The 16,338-nt window shown below is 53.5% G+C and overlaps 1 protein-coding gene across 1 annotated transcript in view; it reads left to right on the forward strand.

Moving 5' to 3' along the window:
* Positions 1 to 16,338, forward strand: part of AZU1 (azurocidin 1) — a 99,694-nt gene that overhangs the window by 32,954 nt on the left and 50,402 nt on the right. The window lies entirely within an intron of this gene.

Raw genomic sequence — 16,338 nt, forward strand, 5'->3', positions numbered from 1 at the left:
AGGGAGGAGGGAGAGCCCCTGTCTTCAGGGAGACGCAGTCTGACGGAGGAGGCATGTGCCCTCAGGGAGAACCCAGTCTGACGGAGGAGGCATCTGCCTTCAGGGAGATCCCAGGCTGATGGAGGAGGCATCTTGCCCGCAGGGAGACTCCAGTCTGACGGAGGAGGCATCTGCCCGCAGGGAGACCCCAGTCTGATGGAGGAGGCAGGTTATGTGCCCATAGAAGGCGCCTCAGTGGCCATAGTGGGTGACTTATTTCATGTCAGGGCAATTCTATTCCAACCCCAAAAACGGAATGTGGGGCCTGCAGGAAGGGAGGGCCTCACGCACAGCCCTGGGTGACGCGCCCGGCCCTCATCCTAAATTCTTTTTTTTTTTTTTTTTTTTTTGAGATGGAGTCTCGCTCTGTCGCCCAGGCTGGAGTGCAGTGGCGCGATCTCGGCTCACTGCAAGCTCCGCCTCCTGGGTTCACGCCATTCTCCTGCCTCAGCCTCCCGAGTAGCTGGGACTACAGGCGCCCGCCACCACGCCCGGCTAATTTTTTTGTGTGTATTTTTAGTAGAGACGGGGTTTCACCGTGGTCTCGATCTCCTGACCTCGTGATCCGCCCGCCTCGGCCTCCCAAAATGCTGGGATTACAAGCGTGAGCCACCGCGCCCGGCTCTCATCCTAAATTCTTAAAACCTACTCTCTGCCCAGCCGTGATCTTCTTCGTCCCGTGCCATAAAGAATTCTCAGAAGCAGGATGCAGCTTCTGCTGCTCAAGGCTGAGTCCAGCCAGTGGGATCTGGTGTCGCTGCCTGCAGACCCCTCAGTCAAGAGGGGTTGGGGGGCAGCAGGGGCTACAGTAACAGCCCGGACGGTCCTACTCCTGAAGGCACCCCACCATGCTGTCCAGAGGAGAGACTGAGGCTCAGACATTTGAGCTCCACATAACCCAGCCTGCCACACACCGCAGACTCCAACAGTGTAGCCCCTGTACCCCAGAAGTCACTTCAGAAAATCACTCTGGGCTCCATCTCACGTCTGTCCCCAAGGACTTAGGGACTTGCTCACTCAGCAGAAGACCAAGAGGAACCAGATGCAGTGGCTCATGCCTGTAATCCCAACACTTTCGGAGGCTGAAGCGGGCGGATCACCTGAGGTCAGGAGTTCGAGACCAGCCTGGCCAACATGGTGAAACCCGTCTCTACTAAAAATACAAAAAATAGTCAGGTGTGGTGGTGCACGCCTGTAATCCCAGCTACCCGGGAGGCCGAGGCAGGCGAATCACTTGAACCCAGGAGGTGGAGGTTGCACTGAGCCAAGATTGTGCCACTGCACTCCAGCCTGGGCAACAGAACAAGGCTCCGTCTTAAAAAATTAATTAATTAATTTAAAAATAAAAATAAAATGTGCACTTTCATCTTGTATTATTCTGTCCCTTTGTTTGTTTGTTTGTTTGAGATAAAGTTTCGCTCCAGTTGCCCAGGCTGGAGTGCAATGGCGTGATCTCTGCTCACCGCAACCTCTGCCTCCTGAATTCAAGTGATTCTCCTGCTTCAGCCTCTCGAGTAGCTGGGATTACAGGCCCACGCCGCCACCACACCCAGCCAATTTTGTATTTTTAGTAGAGACAGGGTTTCTCCGTATTGTCCAGGCTGGTCTCGAACTCCTGACCCCAAGTGATCCACCTGCCTCAGCCTCCCAAAGTGTTGGGATTACAGGTGTGAGCCACTTCGCCCAGCCTATTCTGTCCTGTTTTTTTAAGATTTAGTTTGCTGGGCGCAGTGGCTCACACCTGTAATCCCAACATTTTGGGAGGCCGAGGCAGGCGGATCACAAGGTCAGGAGATCGAGACCAGCCTGGCCAATATGGTGAAACCCGTCTCTACTAAAAATACAAAAATTAGCCGAGTGTAGTGGTGCGCACCTGTAATCCCAACTACTCAGGAGGCTGAGGCAGGAGAATCACTTGAACCTGAGAGGTGGAGGTTGCAGTGAGCCGAGATCGCGCCACGGCACTCCAGCCTGGGCGACAGAGCAAGACGGTGTCTCAAAAAAAAGAGATTTAGTTTAATTCCTGTAATGAGTCAGCCCCTTGGAAAATCAGACAGAATTCTGCCTGCTGAGCAGACACATTCCAGAAGTAATTCTGTGAGACGTTTAGATGAATTCCTAGTGAAATTTCCAGGGGCGGGAGAGCGTGTCTGGAAGGCGGGCGAACATCACAGCAATCACAGCAGGCCTGCGGGGCGGGCATAACTGTGCACTGGCGCTCGCTGCTAGCAGGAGGGGGTTCATATTCTCTCCTGGTTTCCTCCCGGCTCAGTGTATCATGATATACCGGGAAAGGGAGGAGAATTCTCTTTTTTGTTTGTTTTTTTGAGACAGAGTCTCACGCTGTCACCCAGGCTGGAGTGCAGTGGTGCAATCTCAGCTCACTGCAACCTCTGCCTCCTGGGTTCAAGCGATTCTCCTGCCTCAACCCCCAGAGTAGCTGGGATTACAGGCACCCGCCACCACGCCTGGCTAATTTTTTTTATTTTTAGTAGAGACGGGGTTTCACCATGTTGGGCAGGATGGTCTGGAACTCCAGACCTCAGATGATCTACCCGCCTCAGCGTCCCAAAGTGCTGGGGTTACAGGCATGAGACAACGCACCTGGCCTCAACTCCATTTTAATTAACCCTGCAGGGGCCAGGCATGGTAGCTCACGCCTGTAATCCTGGCATTTTGGGAAGCTGAGGCAGGAGGTGGATCATCTGCGGTCAGGAGTTTGAGACCAGCCTGACCAACATGGTGAAACCCTGTTTCTAGTAAATACAAAAAATTAGCGGGGTGTGGTGGCAGGTGTCTGTAATCCCAGCTACTCTGGAGGCTGAGGCAGGAGAATCGCTTGAACCCAGGAGGCAGAGGTTGTGGTGAGCCGATATCGCACCATTGCACTCCAGGCTGGGCAACAAGAGCGAGACTCCATCTCAAACAATAAAAATAAATTAATTAATTAAAAATAAAAATAAAAAAGTTAGCCAGGGGTGGTAGCGGGTGCCTACTCCCAGCGACTCAGGAGGCTGAGACATGAGAATCGCTTGAACCTGGGAGATGGAGGTTGCAGTGAGCTGAGATCGTGCCACTATACTCCAGCCTGGGCAACAGAGCAAGACTTCGCCTCAAAATAAATAAATAAATAACTAAAATAAAGAGATTTAGGAGAGGACACGAGCAAACGCAACTCAGACTGACTTTGGCCAAACCAGGTTCTATGGGTTCCCATAACTGAAACATCAATGTAGGGTCAGCTTCAGGCTCAGCTGGTTCCAGGCGCCACACAGCATCCTCAGGTTCCTTCAGTGTTGGGAGCTCAGGCTCCAAGCCCAGGACAGAGTCCCAGCTCTGCCACATGCCCCTGACAGACCCTGGGCAAGGCCTACCCCTCTCCCAGCTTCAGTGTCCTTATCTGTAAGTGAAGTTGCCACATTGACATCCCTGCCCTGGGGGACATCATGAGGGTCACCGGGCACCTGGTGAAAATCAGTGAGGAATAAGAATAAATGTAGAGGCCGGGCACGGTGGCTCACGCCTGTAATCCCAGCACTCTGGGAGGCCGAGGTGGGTGGATCACGAGGTCAGGAGATGGAGACCATCGTGGCTAACACGGTGAAACCCCGTCTCTACTAAAAATACAAAAAAATTAGCCGGGCGTGGTGGTGGGTGCCTGTAGTCCCAGCTACTCAGGAGGCTGAGGCAGGAGAATGGCGTGAACCCGTAGGCGGAGCTTGCAGTGAGCCCAGAACACGCCATTGCACTCCAGCCTGAGTGACAGAGCGAGACTCCGCCTCAAAAAAAAAAAAAAAAAAAGAATGAATGTTGGTTCTGGTTGTTATTGACCAAGTAAATTAAGAATCTTCACCAGACAACGACTTCCATGTGACTTTCTGTTGTGCGCTGGAGAGGAGCCAACGCACGCTGCCACCAGAGGGCGGCAAACACCAAGGATGCAGCCGCGGCCCTCGCCCCGCCAGGGAGAAAACGCAGCTGCTGCCACTCTCACGTTCTCATTCCTGTAACCGGATGGTGTTTGCTTAGTGCTCCTTGAAAGCCTGCACAGGGCTGGGCACGATGGCTCACGCCTGTAATCCCAGCACTTTGGGAGGCCGAGGCGGGCAGATCACTTGAGGTCAGGAGTTCAAGACCAGCCTGGCCAACGTGGCAAAACCCCTTCTATACTAAAAAAAAAAAAAAATAGAAATGTAGCAGGGTGTGATGGCGTTCACCTGTAGTCCCAGCTACTTGGGAAGCTGAGGCAGGAGAATCGCTTGAACCTGGGAGGTGGAGGTTGCAGTGAGCTGAGATGGAGCCACTGCACTCCAGCCTGGGCAACAGAGTGAGACTCGATCTAAAAAAAACTTATTTGTAGATATAGGGTTTTCACCATGTTTCCCAGGCTGGTCTTGAACTCCTCAGGTGATCCTCCTGCCTCATCCCCCACAAAGTGCCGGGATTACAGGTGTGAGCCATCGCGCCCGGCCCTGACCAACTATTTAGATGTTGAAAATAGAGTCTGCAGGGCCGGGCACGGTGGCTCACACCTGTAATCCCAGCACTTTGGAAGGCCGAGGCGGGAGGATCACGAGGTCAGGAGATTGAGACCATCGTGGCTAACAAGGTGAAACCCCATCTCTACTAAAAATACAAAAAAATTAGCCAGGTGTGATGGGGGGCACCTGTAGTCCCAGCTACTCGGGAGGCTGAGGCAGGAGAATGGCGTGAACCCATAGGTGGAGCTTGCAGTGAGCCGAGATTGCGCCACTGCACTCCAGCCTGGGCGACAGAGAGAGACTCTGCCTCAAAAAAAAAAAAAAAAAAAAAAAAAAGGATGAATGTTGGTTCTGGTTGTTATTGACCAAGTAAATTAACGAATCTTCACCAGACAACCACTTCCATGTGACTTTCTGTTGTGCGCTGGAGAGGAGCCAACGCACGCTGCCACCAGAGGGCGGCAAACACCAAGGATGCAGCCGCGGCCCTCGCCCCGCCAGGGAGAAAACGCAGCTGCTGCCACTCTCACGTTCTCATTCCTGTAACCGGATGGTGTTTGCTTAGTGCTCCTTGAAAGCCTGGACAGGGCTGGGCGCAGTGGCTCACACCTGTAATCCCAGCACTTTGGGAGGCCGAAGCGGGTGGATCACGAGGTCAGAAGATTGAGACCATCGTCGCTAACAAGGTGAAACCCCGTCTCTACTAAAAATACAAAACAATTAGCCGGGTGTGATGGGGGGCACCCATCTACTACTACTCATCAAGTGATCCTCCTGCCTCATCCCCCTCAAAGTGCTGGGATTACAGGTGTGAGCCATCGCGCCCGGCCCTGACCAACTATTTAGAAGTTGAAAATAGAGTCTGCAGGGCCGGGCATGATGGCTCACACCTGTAATCCCAGCACTTTGGGAGGCCAAGGCCGGCGGATCACGAGGTCAGGAGATTGAGACCATCGTGGCTAACAAGGTGAAACCCCGTCTCTACTAAAAATACAAAACAATTAGCCGGGTGTGGGGGGGGGGGCACCTGTAGTCCCAGCTACTCGGGAGGCTGAGGCAGGAGAATCACTTGAACCTGGGAGGAGGCGGAGCTTGCGGTGAGCCAAGATTGTGCCACTGCACTCCAGCCTGGGCGACAGAGCGAGACTCCATCTCAAAAAAATAAAAATAAAATAAATAAAATAAAATTAGCCGGAAGCGGCCGATTGCGGTGGCTCTTCCACAGCAGCCAGAGGGCGCCTGTGAGGCTGACTGGGGGTGTCCCTGCTCTGCCTACAGCCCTCCAAGGTTCCCATTTCCCTCTCGGTAGCAGCCCAAGTCCTCCGTGCAGCCCACAAGGCTCTGCCCAGTCCTCTCTCTGCTCTCCCTCCTCCCTGTCTCCCCTCCTCCTCTGCCCAGTCCCCTCTCTCCTCCTCCCTGTCTCCCCCTCCTCCTCTGCTCCAGTCACACGGGCCTCCCTGTTCCTCCAACTTGCCAGGTGGGGTCCTGCCCCAGGGCCTTTGCACGGCCGTGTCCTCTGCCTGGTTCCCCTTCCCCAGGTGCCCACTGGGTTTGTTTTTTCACTCCCTTCAAGGCTTCAGTGAACCCTCCCCTCATCACATAGCTGTTGCTCAGTAAATATAGCTGAATACATAACTGAGCAGGGCTCAGTGGCTCATGCCTGTGATCCTAGCACTTCTGGAGGCTGGGGCAGGAGGCTCACTACTTGAGCACAGGAGTTGGAGACCAGCCTGGCCAACGTAGAGAGACCCCATCTCTACTTAGGGTGTCCAGGGGAGAGAACAAAATCATGGGCTTTTTTTTTTTTTTTTTTTTTTTTTAGATGGAGTCTTGCTCTGTCACACAGGCTAGAACGCAATGGTGTGATCTCGACTCACTGCAACCTCCACCTCCCGGGTTCAAGCGATTCTCCTGCTTCAGCCTCCTGAGTAGCTGGGATTACAGGCGCCTGCCAACACGCCTGGCTAATTTTTGTATTTTTAGTAGAGACAGGGTTTCGCCATGTTGGCCAGGGTGGTCTCGAACTCCTGACCTCAGGTGATCTGCCTGCCTCAGCCTCCCAAAGTGCTGGGATTACAGGCGTGAGTCACTGCACCCAACAAAAAATGTTTATTATTCCCCTATAACAGACCAGCAAATTGAGGCCCAGAGGGAGCCGCCTGAGGAAACTGGGTTACGCAGCTGATGGAGTCTCAACCAGAGAAGGGTCCCGTGGGGCCTGGATTCAGACTTCAGGCTGTGCAGGGAAGCAGGAGGGTCCCCCCAATCAGGGTCCCCAGGACACCAACCCCAAGGCAAAATGAGGCCACCAGAGGGTGTGCCCAGCCCCAGTCCCGCACGCGGCAGGTGTGGAGCAAATGCTGTCTGGATAGAGGGATGGAGAAGGGGGCTGCCTGGGAGTGAAGGGCTGGGTGCCCCATCCACCTGGCCTCAGCCTCCTGCCCCATCTGAGAACAGAGCTCTGCTTTCTTGCCCGGCGGCAGCCGGTGAGAAGCAGCGAGCCACGGCCAGCTGGGGGCGGGACAGTCCGGAGGAGCTTGAGGGCTGGCTCCTGGCTCCTAAAGCATAGTGCCGGCTCTGGGGATCTGCCAGGGAGAGCCCAGCTCCGGAGCCCCTGGGTGCAGGTTAGAGCTCAGGCTGTCCCCTGATGGCCTCGGTGCTGTGGGCAATTTTCTCCACCTCTCTGTGCTTAGCCTGTCACCGGAGAGGGGGCAGGTAATCCTGGCCTGAGTAGGTGACCAAGGCCTCCTCCTCTGTGGCTGGTATTTCCCGACACCCTCAATAAATTCACAGGCGGCTCAGGCCTGTAATCCCAGCACTTTGGGAGGCCGAGGTGAGCGGATCACCTGAGGTGAGGAGTTTGAGACCAGCCTGGCCAACATGGTGAAACCTCGTCTCTACTAAAAATACAAAAATTCGGGCCGGGTGCAGTGGCGCATGCCTGTAATCCCAGCTACTCGGGAGGCTGAGGCAGGAGAATCGCTTGAACCCGGGAGGCGCAGGTTGCAGTGAACCAAGATCGCACCATTGCACTCCAGCCTGGGCGACAAGAACAAAACTCCACCTCAAAACAAATAAAATAAAAAATAAGGCCGGGCACGGTGGCTAACGCCTGTAATCCCAACACTTTGGGAGGCTGAGGCAGGCAGATCACAAGGTGAGGAGATTGAGACCATCCTGACCAGCATAGTGAAACCTCGTGTCTACTAAAATACAAAAAATTAGCCAGGCGTTGTGGCGGGCGCCTGCAATCCCAGCTACTCAGGAGGCTGAGGCAGGGGAATCGCTTGAACCTGGGAGGCAGAGGTTGCATTGAGCCGAGATCCTGCCACTGCACTCCAGCCTGGGTGACAGAGCGAGACTCCATCTCAAAAAAACAAAACAAATTGGTTTGTTTCTTTTCCTGTTGATTTGTGGGAGTTCTTTACATATTCTGGATCTGAGTCCTTGATTACATTATGCATTGCTAGCTAGTAACTTCTCCCAGTCTGGCACTTACCTTTTGAGTCTTTTTTTTTTTTTTGAGGCGCCCACCACCACGCTCGGCAAATTTTTGTATTTTTAGTAGAGACGGGGTTTCTCCATGTTGGCCAGGCTGGTCTTGAACTCCTGACCTCATGATCCACCCTCTTCAGCCTCCCAAAGTGCTGGGATTACAGGCATGAGCCACCGTGCCTGGCCCCTTTTGAGTCTCTTAATGGTGTCTTTGGACAAACTCTTTTGTTTAAAATAAAATGCAATTTTTTTTTTTTTTTGAGACGGAGTCTCGCTCTGTCACCCAGGTTGGAGTGCAGTGGGACAATCTCTCCCAGGTTCAAGAGATTCTCCTGCCTCAGCCTCCCGAGTAGCTGGGATTACAGGTGGATACCACCACGCCCAGCTAATTTTTTGTATGTTTAGTAGAGACCAGGTTTCACCATGGTGGCCCTGGCTGGTCTTGAATGCCTGACCTCAAAAGATCCGCCTGCCTTGGCCTCCCAAAGTGCTGGGATTACAGGCGTGAGCCACTGTGCCTGGCCATCTTAGGATATTTCTTTCTTTTTTTTTTTTTTTTGAGAGAGTCTCGCTCTGTCGCCTAGGCTGGAGTGCAGTGGCGCAATCTCGGCTCACTGCAAGCTCCGCCTCCCAGGTTCATGCCATCTCCTGCCTCAGCCTCTGAGTAGCTGGGACTACGGGCACCCGCTACCATGCCCGGCTAATTTTTTGTATTTTTGGTAGAGACAGGGTTTCACCGTGTTAGCCGGGATGGTCTCGATCTCCTGACCTCATGATCCACCTGCCTCGGCCTCCCAAAGTGCTGGGATTACAGGCGCGAACCACTGCACCCGGCCCATGTTAGGATATTTCTGAGCAAATCTGCGGGTTTGGCCTGGAACCCTCAATTTGAGGTTGCAAACCCTGTTTCCTGCTAAGCCAAATAGATGGTGCCGGAGACGGGGAGGCCATGGTTTGTGTTTTGTCCACTCTGGGTGCTGCCTGGACAGGTGACTCATGAGTGTGGTGGAGTGGTCCAGAGTGAGGACTGTACCCCTGCAGATGCTCCCCCAGGCCATGCTGGTGGCCTGAGCTGGGGGCTGCCCAAGTCCCCTCCCTGGGATCCACTTCTGGGGCCTCCCAAGCCTTCCCTGGGGTCAGTCAGTGCTGGAAGGGCAGCCAGCAGTGTGTCCATGGGGGGGTCACCGCTTAGCTGGGCATTAAATATTTGGGGGGGTCTCAAAATAATGGAAAATAGGGGGCCAGAAGTGGTGGCTCATGCCTGTAATCCCAACACTTTGGGAGGCCGCAGTGGGAAGATCGCCTGAGGTCAGGAGTTCAAGACCAGCCTGGGAAACACAGCAAAACCCTGTAATGAAAAACCCAAAAATTAGCCGGGCGTGGTGGCAGGTGCCTGCGGTCCCAGCTACTCGGGAGGCCGAGGCGGGAGGATTGTTTGAGCCCGGGAGGTCGAGGCTGCAGTGAACTATGATTGCACCACTGCACTCCAGCCTGGACAACAGAACGAGACACCGTCTCAAATAAATAAATAAATGCGCTGAGGCCAGGCGCCATGGCTCACGCATGTAATCCCAGCACTTTGGGAAGCCGAAGTGGGTGGATCACGAGGTCAGGAGATCGAGACCATCCTGGCTAACACGGTGAAACCCCGTCTCTACTAAAAATACAAAAAATTAGCTGGGCAGGGTGGCGGGTGCCTGTAGTCCCAGCTACTCGGGAGGCTGAGGCAGGAGAATGGCGCGAACCCGTAGTCAGAGCTTGCAGTGAGCCGAGATCGCACACTGCACTCCAGCCTGGGTGACAGAGCGAGACTCTGTCTCAAAAAAAAAAAATAAAAATAAAATAAAATAAAATTAATTAATTAAAATAGAGATGAGATCTGCCTCTGCCGCCCAGGCTGGAGTGCAGTGGCCTGATCATAGCTGACCGCAGCTTCCAACTCCTGGGCTCCAGCAATCACAGGACAAACCTCCCACCTGGCCCTACAGCCAGGTGCTCACACCAGCCCTATTTATAACAGGAAGCCATGGAAAGTTCTGGCTCCACCAAGCTGCTGTCATGAATAAGTCATCGTCCGGATCAATGATTCCACCCAGGGAGCATCTGCAAGGTTCCACCTCATTCTCCCCGTGCCCCGGACAGCCTGGCTGGGACGTTAGAGCTACCAGTCGGTCTGCGGAAACAGCCTGGGGGTTACTCTGTGACCAAACAATTGCACGCCGGGGTCTCTACCCAGAGAAAGGAAACCACAGGTCCCTACGCGTGTTCGAGGCGGCATGATTCATAAGGAACAAAAGGAGAAGACAGGCCCGGCGCGGTGGCTCACGCCTGTGATGCCAGCACTTTGGGAGGCTGAGGCGGGCGGATCACCTGAGGTCAGGAGTTCGAGACCAGCCTGGCCAACATGGCAAAACCCCATCTCTACTAAAAATACAAAAATTAGCCGGGCACAGTGGCAGGTGCCTGTAATTCCAGCTATTCAGGAGGCTGAGGCAAGAGAATCCCTTGGACCTGGGAGGCGGAGGTTGCAGAGAGCCGAGATCACGCCACTGCACTCCAGCCTGAGAGGCAGAGGGAGACTCCATCTAAAAAATTAAAAAATAGGCCGGGCCCAGTGGCTCACGCCTGTGATCCCAGCACTTTGGAAGGCTGAGGCCGGTGAATCACCTGGGGCAAGGAGTTCAAGACCAACCTGGCCAACATGGTAAAACCCCATCTCTACTAAAATACAAAAATTAGGGCCAGGCGCGGTGGCTCACGCTTGTAATCCCAGCACTTTGGGAGGCCGAGGCGGGCGGATCACGAGGTCAGGAGATCGAGACCACGGTGAAACCCCGTCTCTACTAAAAACACAAAAAAATTAGCTGGGCGTGGTGGCGGGCGCCTGTAGTCCCAGCTACTCGGAGAGGCTGAGGCAGGAGAATGGCGTGAACCCGGGAGGCGGAGCTTGCAGTGAGCCGAGATGGCGCCACTGCACTCCAGCCTGGGTGACAGAGTGAGACTCCGTCTCAAAAAAAAAAAAAAAAAAATACAAAAATTAGCCAGGCATGGTGGCACTCGCCTGTAATCCCAACTACTCAGGAGGCTGAGGCAGAGAATCGCTTGAACCCAGGAGGCGGAGGTTGCAGTGAGCCGAGACTGTACCACTGCAGTCCAGCCTGGGTGACAGAGCGAGACTCTGTCTAGAAAAAGTAAAAAAAAAAAAAAAAAAAAAAGTATATAAAATATATAAATAAATGTATATATAAAATATATATAAACGTGTTTTTTCTTTTTTTTTTTGAGATGGAGTTTCACTCTTGTAGCCCAGGCTGGAGTGCAGTGGCGCGATCTCGGCTCACTACAACCTCTGCCTCCCGGATTCACGCCATTCTCCTGCCTCAGCCTCCCGAGTAGCTGGGACTACAGGTGCCCGCCACCACGCCTGGCTAATTTTTGTATTTTTAGTAGAGATGGGGTTTCACTGTGTTAGCCAGGATGGTCTCGATCTTCTGACCTCGTGATCCACCCGCCTCGGCCTCCCAAAGTGCTGGGATTACAGGCGTGAACCACTAGACCCGGCCTATTTTTTTTAAAAGAATATGCATTTAGGGCGCCTCCTCACTTTTCCTTTTAGCCCCAGATAACATTCCATTCTCGATGTTTATCTGCTTGCCCGCTGAAGGATGTCTTGGTCGCTTCCAGGGTTGGGCTGTTATGAATAGCAGAGCTGCAGGCCGGGGGCAGTGGCTCAGGCCTGTAATCCCAGCAGTTCAGGAGGCCGAGGTGGGAGGGTTTCTTGAGGCCAGGCGATCGAGACCAGCTTGGGCGACATAGCAAAACCCCAATCTCTAAAAGAACATACAAAAATTAGCCAGGCATGATGGTGCACACCTGTGGTCCCAATGGTTCCAGCTACTCAGGAGGCTGAGGTGGGAGAATCACTTGAGCCCAGGAGGTGGAGGCTGCAGTAGGCTATGACTGCACCATTGCACCACAGCCTGGACAGGACAGCAAGACCTCGTCTCAAAAAAAAATTTTTTTTTTGAGTTAGAGTCTCACTCTGTCACCCAGGGTGGAGTGCAATGGTGAGATCTCGGCTCACTGCAACCTCCACATCCTGGGTTCAAGTGATCCTCTTGCTTCAGCCTCCAGGGTATCTGGGATTACAGGCGCCCGCCACCATGCCCAGCTAATTTCTGTATTTTTATTTTTATTTTTTTTATTTTATTTTTTATTTATTTATTTTTTTTTTGAGACGGAGTCTCGCTCTGTCGCCCAGGCTAGAGTGCAGTGGCACAGTCTCGGTTCACTGCAAGCTCTGCCTCCCGGGTTCACGCCATTCTCCTGCCTCAGCCTCTCCGAGTAGCTGGGACTACAGGCGCCCGCCACCAAGCCCAGCTAATTTTTTGTATTTTTAGTAGAGACGGGGTTTCACCGTGGTCTCGATCTCCTGACCTCATGATCCGCCCGCCTCGGCCTCCCAAAGTGCTGGGATTACAAGCGTGAGCCACCGCGCCCGGCCTATTTCTGTACTTTTTTTTTTTTTATTAATTTTTTTTGCACACAAAAACAATAAACATTTTCTAAAAATACATACAAACAAAAAGATGCGTATCAAACATATTAGGAAGGTTGCACATGGGAAGTCGGGGAATAGAAATGGGGGGTGGGAGTTAAAATAAATGAGAGAGGGACTTTATATGGATCAGTGATAATAACTCAATCCTCTATTTGACAAAGAAGAGGGAGAAGGAAGAGGAAGAAAAAGAAAGTGGGATAAAGGATCAGAAAGGGAGGAAAATAGAAAAAATTAGAGTATGACTCCAGGGTAGACCTGTTTTGTTGTCACTGAGTTGGTTGGTTGGTTTGTCTGTTGTATTTTTCATGTTTCGCCAAGTTGGCCAGACTGGTCTCGAACTCCTAGCCTGAAGTGATCAACCCGCCTCGCCCCCCAGAGTGCCGGGACCACAGGCGTGAGCCACCATGTCCAGCCCCCACATTGCTTCTGGCCTCCGTGGTAGACCTCCCAGACGGGGCGGCCAGGCAGAGACGCTCCTCACTTCTTCCCAGACGATAGGTGGCCGGGCAGAGGCGCTCCTCACTTCCCAGACGGTGGGTGGTCGGGTAGAGGCACTCCTCACTTCCCAGACAGCTATTTCTGTATTTTTAGTAGAGATAGGGTTTTGCCATGTTGGCCAGGCTTGTCTCGAACTCCTGACCTGAGGTGATCTGCCTGCCTCAGCCTCTCAAAGTGCTGGGATTACAGGCGTGAGCCACCATGCCCAGCCAAAAAAAAAATTTTTTTTTTTTTTTTTTTTTTTGAGACGGAGTCTTGCTCTGTCACCCAGGCTGGAGTGCGGTGGCGCAATCTCGGCTCACTGCAAGCTCCGCCTCCCGGGTTCACGCCATTCTCCTGCCTCAGCCTCTCCGAGTAGCTGGGACTACAGGCGCCCGCCACCACGCCCGGCTAATTTTTTTGTATTTTTAGTAGAGACGGGGTTTCACCGTGGTCTCGATCTCTTGACCTTGTGATCCACCCGCCTCAGCCTCCCAAAGTGCTGGGATTACAGGCGTGAGCCACCGCGCCCGGCTCAAAATTTTTTTTTTAATAATAAAATAGAGCCTGGGCGTGGTGGCTCACGCCTGTAATTCCAGCACTTTGGGATCACCTGAGGTCAAGAGTTCGAGACCATCCTGGCCAACATGGCAAAACCCTGTCTCTGCCAAAAACACAAAAATTAACTGGGCGTGGTGGTTTATGCCTGTAATCCCAGCTACTCAAGAGGCTGAGGCAGGAGAAGCGCTTGAACCCAGGAGGCGGAGGTTGCAGTGAGCTGAGATTGGGCCACTGCACTCCAGCCTGGGCGACAGAGCGAGACTTCGAATCAAAACAAACAAACAAAAAAAGAAGCCACAGGCGGCCACACATAGACTGTCACCGACCTCCTGGAGCTTCTCTTCTCAGGGAAGGAGCTTCCAGACTCAGAAAACTGGGGCAGGAAACATCCAGGCCGGTTTTTCCAGCCCACCGGGTCTCAGGGAGCTTCCAGGAGGACTGCCTGAACTTGCTGAAATTTCCCAGCTCCCTCCTGGGCACATGGTTTTCAGATGATGAACACACACCCTGCATGGAGGCTGAGACCTCACCCCGGCATTTGAAGCCTGGGCCCCGGGTTTAGTCCACAGGAGGAGAAGCCACACCAGCTGCTGGGAGGGAATGGGAAGCCGGCAGCCACCGTGGAAAACACGGATCAGTGCTTCAGAAAGCCAGACAGTGGCACCCTGTAACCCCACGGTGCCGCTCCGAGGGATCCACCCCAGATAACCAAACACGGCGGCTCTCAATAAACACGTTCAGAGAAGCACGAGTCACGGGAGCCACGCGTGGAAGGAAACAGTGGCACGAGTCACGGGAGCCACGCGTGGACAGAAACAGCAGCACAAGTCACGGTAGCCATGCGTGGAAGGAAGAAACCCAGGTGTCCAGCGATGGACACACAGACACAGCACGGCCCTCCACATGCTGAAACACAGTTCAGCCACAGAGAGGAGCGGGGAGCAAGGCTCGGACGCCGGCCACAGCGCGGGCGCACCTTGAAGATGTCAGGCTCAGACGGACGCCCGACATGAAAGGCCACACAGCGTGTGATCCCATTTCTATGAAATGTCCAGGGCCAGGCACGGTGGCTCACGCCTGTGATCCCAGCACTTGGTGAGGCCGAGGCCGGCAGATCATGAGGTCAGGAGATCGAGACCAGCCTGGCCAACATGGCAAAACCCCGTCCCTACTAAAAATACAAAAATTAGCCGGGTGTGGTGGCAGGTGCCTGTAATCCCAGCTAATCGGGAGGCTGAGGCAGGAGAATTGCCTTAACCAGGGAGGTGGAGGTTGCAGTGAGCCAAGATTGCACCGCTGCACAACAGCCTGGGAGACAGAGAGAGCAAGACTCCGTCTCTACCAAAAAAAAAAAAAAAAAAATCGGCTGGGCACAGTAGCTCACGCCTGTAATCCCAGTAATCCCAGCACTTTGGGAGGCCGAGGCGGGCGGATCACCTGAGGTCAGGAGTTCGAGACCAGCCTGGCCAACATGGGAAAACCCCGTCTCTACTAAAAATACAAAAATTAGCCAGGCCTGGTGGCAGATGCCTGTAATCCCAGCTACTCGGGAGGCTGAGGCAGGAGAATCACTTGAACCCGGGCGGCAGAGGTTGCAGTGAGCCAAGACTGCGCCATTGCATTCCAGCCTGAGTGACAGAGTGAGACTCCATCTCAGAAAAAAAAAAAAAAAGAAAAGAAAAGAAAAAGAAAAAACAGAATTAAGCATTGTAGTGAATTATTCAGTGGGATTTGGTGCCTTCACACTGCTGTGTCGCCGTCACCTCTAATTCCAGGATATTCCCATCACCCTTTGTGGTTGGGGCATCATCTGTCACTCCCCGTCCCCTCCCCAGCCCTGGGAATCCATGCACCCCCTTCCTGTCTATGTGGCTTGGTCTGTCTGTCCTGGACATTTCTTTTTCTTTTCTGTTGTTGGTGGTGGTGGTGGTGGTGGTGGCGGTTTTGTTTGTTGTTGTTTTTTTTCTGAGACGGAGTCTTGCTCTGTCCCCCAGGCTGGAGTGCAGTGGCGCAATCTCAGCTCACAGCAAGCTCCACCTCCCGGGTTCACACCATTCTCCTGCCTCAGCCTCCCGAATAGCTGCCACTACAGGCGCCCGCCACCACGCCTGGCTAATTTTTGATATTTTTAGTAGAGACAGGGTTTCACCATGTTAGCCAGGATGGTCTTGATCTCCTGACCTCGTGATCCACCCGCCTTGGCCTCCCAAAGTGCTGGGATTACAAGCGTGAGCCACTGCGCCCGGCTGACTCACCCCAACTTCTGCCTCCCTGGTTCAAGCGATTCTCCTGCCTCAGCCTCAGGAGTAGCTGGGATTACAGGCACCCACCACCACACCCAGCTAATTTTGTATTTTTAATAGAGACGGGGTTTCATCATGTTGGTCAGGGTGGTCTTGAACTCCTGACTTCAGGTGATCCGCCTGCCTTGCCCTCCCAAAGTGCTGGGATGACAGGCGTGAGCCACCGTGCCCGGCTGCCCACACTGGAATTCTATGTTAAAGGAACTTCATCTCACAAAAAGAAAAAGGGGACGTGTTTGGAACAGCCTGACACCTGGATGCGCCCTGAATTCAGACATTTATTTGTTCATGAAACAAACGTTGATGGGGCCGTTGCACACCCAGGTCTGCACTGGCCGCCCTGTGGGGTGCCAGAGGGATGGGGGCAGGGAGAGGCCGCCTGAGAGGCAGTGGCCAGGGTGGAGGACCCAGGGCTGGGCCT

This window comes from Symphalangus syndactylus, chromosome 17 (assembly GCF_028878055.3).
Source record: "Symphalangus syndactylus isolate Jambi chromosome 17, NHGRI_mSymSyn1-v2.1_pri, whole genome shotgun sequence".
Classification (NCBI taxonomy): Eukaryota; Metazoa; Chordata; class Mammalia; order Primates; family Hylobatidae; genus Symphalangus; species Symphalangus syndactylus.